This window comes from Heptranchias perlo, chromosome 18 (assembly GCF_035084215.1).
Source record: "Heptranchias perlo isolate sHepPer1 chromosome 18, sHepPer1.hap1, whole genome shotgun sequence".
NCBI classification, from domain to species: Eukaryota; Metazoa; Chordata; class Chondrichthyes; order Hexanchiformes; family Hexanchidae; genus Heptranchias; species Heptranchias perlo.
Window position 1 is genome coordinate 6,813,878 of NC_090342.1, and position 8,642 is coordinate 6,822,519.

General features: G+C 44.4%; 1 long non-coding RNA gene across 1 annotated transcript; it reads left to right on the top strand.

The window, feature by feature from the left end:
* Positions 1 to 34: 34 nt before the first annotated feature.
* On the top strand, positions 35 to 6,380 carry LOC137334932 (uncharacterized). The gene is made up of 3 exons (XR_010966267.1): positions 35 to 214; positions 3,482 to 3,592; positions 5,542 to 6,380. It is a non-coding gene; the product is annotated as an uncharacterized lncRNA (long non-coding RNA).
* The last annotated feature ends 2,262 nt before the right edge of the window (positions 6,381 to 8,642 follow it).

Genomic DNA, 8,642 nt, shown 5'->3' on the forward strand with positions numbered 1-8,642 from the left:
TCGATAATTCTGCAGACAGAAAGACTTGAAAGTGGCACGTTGCAAAATTTACCATTAGTCCTGTTCCAAATCAAGTGCTGCAGTATTGATGCTGTTTGACGGCATCTTGAAACTTGAGAAGTTAAAGGTTATCATGGCTTTCAGCATCAAACAAATCAAGGGAAGAATCAAAAATGTTTGCGAGCCAGAGAATGCATCATTTAGAAGAATGGTGGTAAGTAACATTTTTTGTTGCTTTTTATCATATGAACATACAAAAAAGGACAGGACAAGACTGGCTACGCCATCAAGCTGGCCGTTCTGACATTGTGCAATCTACATGCACCATCAATCCATCCCGACACCTCCCATGCAAGCCACACAATCTCCTGGGAGTGGCAAAAGAAAAAGTAGAAAATACCTTGGGCTGATTTAGGGAAAGATGCTAGAAAAACTCCCCCCGGACCCCCCCAAGAGGATCAAACAAGCTCCAGGAGACCAAGGTGACTGATGCCACTACTCCGTTAACCTACCTTGCTTCTATAATTCAATTGTAAACAATTTTACAACACCAAGTTATAGTCCAGCAATTTTATTTTAAATTCACAAGCTTTCGGAGATTTTCTCCTTCCTCAGGCAAATGTTTCAAGATCTCCTTGAAGCCTACGCATTTATACATATTGAACAATACATGGTGTTTACAGACTGCCCCTGCAACTGCCCGTTGCCAAGGCAATCACCGTGTTCAGACAGAGAGGTGTTACCTGCAGAACCCCCGAATACACATTCAACAAAAAAACAAACAGGGAAAAAAAACAGAGAAAAAAAAACACAGAGAGAGGCAGAAACATCCGGAAGGCAGAGAGAGCCAGCAAATGACCCATTATATTAAAAACAGATAACATTTGTTCGCTGGTGGGGTAACGTGTAGCGTGACATGAACCCAAGATCCCGGTTGAGGCCGTCCTCATGGGTGCGGAACTTGGCTATCAATTTCTGCTCGACGATTTTGCGTTGTCGTGTGTCTCGAAGGCCGCCTTGGAGTACGCTTACCCGAAGGTCGGTGGATGAATGTCCATGACTGCTGAAGTGTTCCCCGACTGGGAGGGAACCCTCCTGTTTGGCGATTGTTGCGCGGTGTCCGTTCATCCGTTGTCGCAGCGTCTGCATGGTCTCGCCAATGTACCATGCTCTGGGGCATCCTTTCCTGCAACGTATGAGGTAGACAACGTTGGCTGAGTCACAGGAGTATGAACCATGCACCTGGTGGGTGGTGTCATCTCGTGTGATGGTGGTATCTGTGTCGATGATCTGGCATGTCTTGCAGAGGTTACCGTGGCAGGGTTGTGTGGCGTCGTGGACGCTGTTCTCTTGAAAGCTAGGTAGTTTGCTGCGAACGATGGTCTGTTTGAGGTTGGGTGGCTGTTTAAAGGCGAGTAGTGGAGGTGTGGGGATGGCCATAGCGAGGTGTTTGTCCTCATTGATGACATGTTGAAGGCTGCGGAGAACATGGCGTAGTTTCTCCGCTCCGGGGAAGTACTGGACGACAAAGGGTACTCTGTTGGTTGCGTCCCGTGTTAGTCTCCTGAGGAGGTCTATGCGATTTTTTGCTGTGGCCCGTCGGAACTGTCGATCGATGAGTCGAGCGTCATATCCCGTTCTTACTATAATTCAAGGTATCTTCCATCCATAGATGCCTATTGTTCTATTAAAGACTTGCAGCAAATACTTCCATCCACACTCACCGCTTGCATTGGCAACCTATTCCAGAGCTCAGTGACTCTTCCTCGTCGTGTGCCAGCCATGGATCAGCAGGTAGCGCTGTGTCAGAAAGTCGTGGGTTCAAGTCAAACTCCGGAGACTTAAGCACATAATCCAGGCTCACACTCCCAGTGCAGTACTGAGGGAGTGCTGCACTGTCAGAGGTGCCATCTTTCAGATGTGACGTTAAACCGAGGCCCCGTCTGCCCCCTCAGGCAGATACAAAAGATCCCACGGCACTATTTCAAACAAGAGCAGGGTAATTCTCCCCGGTGTCCTGGCCAATGTTTATCCCCCAACCACCATTACTAAAACAGATTATCTGGTCATTTATCTCATTGCTGTTTGTGGGATCTTGCTGTGTGCAAATTGGCTGCTGTGTTTTCTACATTTCAACAGTGACTACACTTCAAAAAACTACTTAATTTGTTGTAAAGGGCTTTGGGACATCCTGAGGTGAAAGGTGCTACTTAAATGTAAGTCTTTCTTTCTAACATGTAAGGTTACTCTGCTTTTATAATGAGCACTGATGCCTCTAGTATTCCCCTGCCTACCTCGTTCAAATAAGGTGTTCATGTGGACATAATTTAATTATTTTAATCTCTGCCAAATCACCCTGAAGCCTATGCTTTTCCAAAGTAAAAAGACCCAACCTGACTCACAATGAAGGGCCCAAAACCTGGTCTAAAACTGGTCGCAGTATTCTAGACGTATTCTTGAACCCAGGCCTTGTACAAGGACAGAATTGTACTTCTGGTTTTATATTTAATTGTCCTGGTGGTAAATCCTGACACCTTATTCACTTCAACAGCCTCCGATCATGGACATTCAATGATTCATGAGCAACTACTGTCAAGTCCTTCTCCCGCTCAACAGCCTTGTTCAAGACTTCCCTGCAAATTCTCTAGGATATACTTTCCCCAACGGGCCCAATTGTGATTCAGACAGCCTTTACTTTTTAAAGCAAAAGCAAAATATTGCAGATGCTGGAAATCTGAAACAAAAACAGAAAATGCTGGAAATACTCAGCAAGTCAGGCCGCATCTGTGGAGAACGAAACAGTGTTAAGGTTTCAGGTCAATGACCTTTCATCAGAACTGGAAGGAGTTGAAGATTTAACAGTTTTAAAGCAAGTACAGAGCCAGGGAAAGGGAGTCGGGGGTGGTGGGGGGGGGTAAAGAACAAAAGGGAAGGTATCTGATAGGGCAGAGGGTAGGAGTGATTAAATGACAAGTGGTGGTGCGAGGCCAGGCGGGTGGTAAAGGGACGAGAAATGAGCTACAAACTAGAGGAGCTGAAAGTGGCATCAGTAGAACCTACCAGCACTGTCCAGAAAAATGGGAGCAGTGGTTATGATCTGTAGTTGTTGAAATCAATGTTGAGTCCAGAAGGTTGTAAAGTGCCTCATTGAAAGATGAGGTGCTGTTCCTCGAGCTTCCATTGCGCTACATTGGAACAGTATAGGAGGGAGAGGTCAGAGTGGGAATGGGACGGAGAATTAAAATGGCAAGTGACCGGAAGGTCAGGGTCACGCTTCCGTATTGAATGGAGGTGTTCAGCACCTCATCTTTCAATTGGGCACTTTTAAAGCTATTTATAAGCTCAGCTGTGCACTTCCGGCAGGAATCACAAGATCGTGGTCAGGAGTGGGAACCCCAGCTGATTTTGTATTCCTCTCACTGTCAGGACTATTGTATTTAACTTCTTAGAATTCTAAACAGTTGTGTGTTTTTTCCTACAGGCTATTTGAACCTCTGCAGTTGGGGAAAAGAGAACTGGGCCAATTGTAGAGACTATTCCAAAAGGCGACAACTGGTCTATCACAATTCATGAACTGTTAGTACTGGACTAGGTATTCCTAGATATAATGTTTGAGTCCTACAGCTTGAAATGTCTCAGATAGCTTTCCCCTCACTCTCCCCTTCCCTTTCTCTTAATCTATTATCTGAACTGACATGAAGTTTGAGTAGAATGGGCCTATACTCTGTGGAATTTAGAAGAATGAAATGTGATTTCTTTGAAACATGTTAAGATTCTGAGAGGGCTCGACAGGGTAGATGCTGAGAGGCTGTTCCTCCTGGCTGGAGAGCCTAGTACGAGCGGGGCATAGTCTCAGGATAAGGGGTCAGCCATTTAGGACTGAGATGAGGAGAAATTTCTTCACTCGGGGTTGTGAATCTTTGGAATTCTTTACCCCTGAGGGCCGTGGATGCTGAGTCGTTGAGTATGTTCAAGGCTGAGATCAATAGACTTTTGGACTCGAAGGGAATCAAGGGATATGGGCTGGAAAGTGGAGTCGACATCGAAGATCAGCCATGATCTTATAGAATGGTGGAGCAGCCTCAAGGGGCTGTATGGCCTACTCCTCCTGTTTCTTATGTTCTTATGAACCAAAATTTGACCTAATTTGGCTCCTTATAATTGTTTCATAAATGTGAAATAATCGACTGGGTCCCCCGCAGAGATTTGCCCTACACTGCACGAAGGCTGGGATCTCAATGAGGATTGTCAAGCCCAATTTGCTATGCCATCATCCAATGAAATTTCCATCCCAAGGTCTGTCGACCATATTTCTTTCCCTGAAAAGTCAAATTTGATCAGGTAGAGATTGGGTATGCATTGAAACTTTTTTTCTTCGTTCATGGGATGTCGGCGTCACTGGCAAAGCCAGCATTTATTGCCCTTGAGAAGGTGGTGGTGAGCCGCCTTCTTGACTGAGTGGCTTGCTTTGGCCATTTCAAAGGGCGAATAAGAATCAACCACATTGCTGTGGGTCTGGAGTCACATATAGGCCAGACAGAGGAAGGACGGCAGGTTTCCTTCCCTAAAGGGCATTAGTGAACCGGATGGGTTTTTACGACAATCCGATAGTTTTGTGGCCGCCATTACTGATACTAGTTTTTTTTTTAAATTCCAGATTTGATTTAATTAATTGAATTTAAATTCCCCAGCTGCCGTGGTGGGATTTGAACTCATGACTCCGGATTATTAGTCCAGGCCTCTGGATTACTAGTCCATCGGGTTTACCTTCACTGTGAATTCCTGGATTAGGTGGTTTCTATTGGAGCTATAACAATGAAATTTCCGTCGTTGAGTTCACATTGCCTTGGTTTTTTAATCCATTCTTAGTACATGGCGTCACTGGTAAGGCCGGCATTTATTGCCCATCCTTAGTTGCCCCTTGAGAAGGTGGTGTTGGGCCGCCTTCTTGAGCCGCTGCAGTCCGTGTGTTGAAGGTGCTCCCACAGTGCTGTTAGGTCAGGAATTCCAGGATTTTGACCCAGCGACTATGAAGGAACGTCCAATTTATGTCCCTAGTCTGTGTGGTTTGTGTGTTGGAGGGGAACCTGGAGGTGATGGCGTTCCCACGTGCCCGCTGCCCTTGTTATCTTTTTCAAAGAGCCAACATCGATAGAATGATACAGCACAGAAGGAGGCCGTTCAGCCCATCATGCTTGTGCCGGCTCTTTGGAAGAGCTCATTGAACTTTTTTTTTTACAGAAGCAATGTCCTATAAACAAAATTAGAAGTGACTGCATAGTTTTAGTTGAGAATGCAGCTTACTGCTCAGTGCAGTATATATGCAGTGAAACTCTGGTTTTTGTGCATTCTGATTAAATGGGCATCTACCTTAAATAGCCACTTACAGGCTGTAATCAAATTAAGGCAACTAGGATGACCATTTAGTATTGGTTTTCATTGTAATTAATACTCGTTCATTATTGTGCTTTTATACCACTGTAATTGATATAGTATTGCTTTTTCCCTAATAGATAGTCTTTCACTGTGCTTATTCATAAGATTGATGGGGCAGTGTATTCCAGCACACTGCAAGGTAACTGGAGATGGAGCCAAATCATTCATCCTGCCACTATGAGAATGTATTGAACGAAATGGGAGGAGGCCACTCAGGTACAGTCCTATAAAAAGCACCAAGAACATGGATAGAAAGATGAGGAGAATGTCCTTTGTCTTTGGTTCCTCCTCGGGCTGCCTTGCTGGATTGGATACGAGACCATCTATTTAAAAACCTTTTTCCTGTCACACTGCTGATGATAAACTGACTCTGCCCAATGACTGGATCCAAGGTATCCTATTTTATGTGGAGAAGTAGGAAATGCTCCTAGATTTCTGTTTGATCTGTTTTTATTTATAAACGCCTCCTTCCTTGGAAGAGAACAATGTCTGTTACTGAATGCTTTGTGGGGCTTTTTAACGCAGTAGTTGCTCTTTGACAGCGAAGATGTCTGCAGCAACTAGTAAGGTACTTCGTAGAGACTTGGCAGGGCATTGACCTGCAGATAATGAATTAAAGGGTTTTGGTTGTTAAGCAGAGTCAGTTCCAGTGAGATTCTGTTAAGCACTTCATCTCAACTAAAAATTCATAGAACTGGAGCAGAGGGACAATGTTTATGCATCAGTGTAAAGTGTATCTAGCATCGAGCAGCCAGGTTGAGTGACATACTATGTTAAGTTTAACAGTATGTATGTTCAGCTGATTCCTTTAGCAGTGTCTCTGAATTGCTGCATCTCCTGCAATAACATCTTTCCCATCCCCCTGGGTTATTCAGGCTGCATGATTGCTGATACTGTATCTACAGATTTTTGAAAAAGTGTTGCTGGAATTCATCAGATATCTTCATGTGGATTAAACAAGTCATTGTGACATTAAGCAGCATTGTCTCATTCTCAGTGGAGCTGTATAAAATCCTCACCCTATATTAATGCCGAAATATCTATTCGGAACCTGCAAAGGAATGGATTTAAATGAAAACAGAAATTGTCATGGGCATCTGACATTAGCTGATTACTAAAAAAAAAGAGCTGATGCACAGAAAGAAGTGAGTGGGACTGAGATGGGGCAACTTCTCCCAAAGAGAGGAAGCTGTTATGCTGCTTGAGACACACAGGGTGGAAGCAAGGGTTCTTCCACAGACCAAATAAAAGAGGAAATTTCACAGCTGCAGAGAAGTGGCAGCAAACCCAGCCAAGGAAACGATTGGGAACGGACTGAGAGACAGGCGTAACCAAAGGTTGGGGGGGGTGAGGGGTTTTTTTGAAAAAGATTGGGAATGGACCCAGAGACAGATATGTGGTCTCCTGGACTAGTTTCGATCACATTATAGGGTCGAAGAGAAATTTACCAGATTTTTCTCTCCTAATTGCCCTGGGTTTTTTAACCATTTTTTTTTTGCCTCTCCCAAGAGATTACAAGGCTCCGGGTGGGATAGGGAATGTCTGTATCGGGATGCACAAGGAATCACAACTGTATGGGACAGGCTGGTTGGACCAGTGGATCTTTTCCTGCCCATCTTTTCCGTATGTTCATATAAAAACAATTATTGCACTTCAGAGTAAGTGTCGATCCAAACATAGAATCATAAACTGGTTACTGCACAGAAGGAGGCCATTTGGCCCGTCGAGTCCATGCCGGCTCACTGCAAGAGCAATCCAGCTAGTCCCACTACTCCGCCCTTTCCCTGTAGCCCTGCAAATTTTTTTCTTTCAAGTACTTATCCAATTCCCTTTTGAAAGCCACAATTGAATCTGCCTCCAGCACCCCCTCAGGCAGTGCATTCCAGATCACAACCACTTGCTATGTTTAAAAAAAAAGTTTTTCTTCATGTCGCCTTTGGTTCTTTTGCCAATCACCTTCAATTTATGTCCTCTGGTCCTTGACCCCTCCGCCAATGGGAACAGTTTCTCTCTATGTATTCTGTCTAGACGCTTCATGATTTTGAACACCTCTATCAAATCTCCTTGCAACTGTCTCTGCTCTAAGAAGAACAACCCCAGCTTCTCCAGTTTATGCACGTAACTGAAGTCTCTCATCCTTGGAACCATTCTAGTAAATCTCTTCTGCACCCTCTCCAAGGCCTTCACATCCTTCCTAAAGTGTGGTGCTCAGAACTGGACACAATACTCCAGCTGTGGCCAAACCAGTTTTTCATAAAGGTTCATCGTAATGCTTTTGTACTCTATGCCTTTATTTATAAAGCCCAGGATCTCGTATGCTTTCTTATCTGCTTTCTCAACCTGCCCTGCCACCTTCAACGATTTGAGCACCTGTACCCCCAGATCTCTCTCTTCTTGCACCTATAAGAATACACGAATTAAGAGCAGGAGTAGGCCATTCGGCCCCTCGAGCCTGCTCTGCCATTTGATGAGATCATGGCTGATCTGATTGTGACCTCAACCCTTCTTTCCCATCTACCTACTATAACCTTTGACTCCCTTGTAAATATGGAATCTATCTAACTCAGCCTTAAAAATATTAAATGACCCTGCCTCCACCACTCTCTGGGGAAGGGAGTTCCACGGACTCACGATCCTCAGAGAAAAAAATTCGCCATCTCCATAGAGTTTAATTTAGATAAATGTGAGGTGATGCATTTTGGTAGATCGAATCGGGCCAGGACCTACTCCGTTAATGGTAGAGCGTTGGGGAGAGTTCTAGAACAAAGAGATCTAGGAGTACAGGTTCATAGCTCCTTGAAAGTGGAGTCACAGGTGGATAGGGTGGTGAAGAAGGCATTCGGCATGCTTGGTTTCATTGGTCAGAACATTGAATACAGGAGTTGGGATGTCTTGTTGAAGTTGTACAAGACATTAGTAAGGCCACACTTGGAATACTGTGTACAGTTCTGGTCACCCTATTATAGAAAGGATATTATTAAACTAGAAAGAGTGCAGAAAAGATTTACTAGGATGCTACCGGGACTTGATGGTTTGACTTATAGGGAGAGGTTAGACAGACTGGGACTTTTTTCCCTGGAGAGTAGGAGGTTAAGGGGTGATCTTATAGAAGTCTATAAAATAATGAGGGGCATAGATAAGGTAGATAGTCAAAATCTTTTCCCAAAGGTAGGGGAGTCTATAACGAGGGGCATAGATTTAAGGTG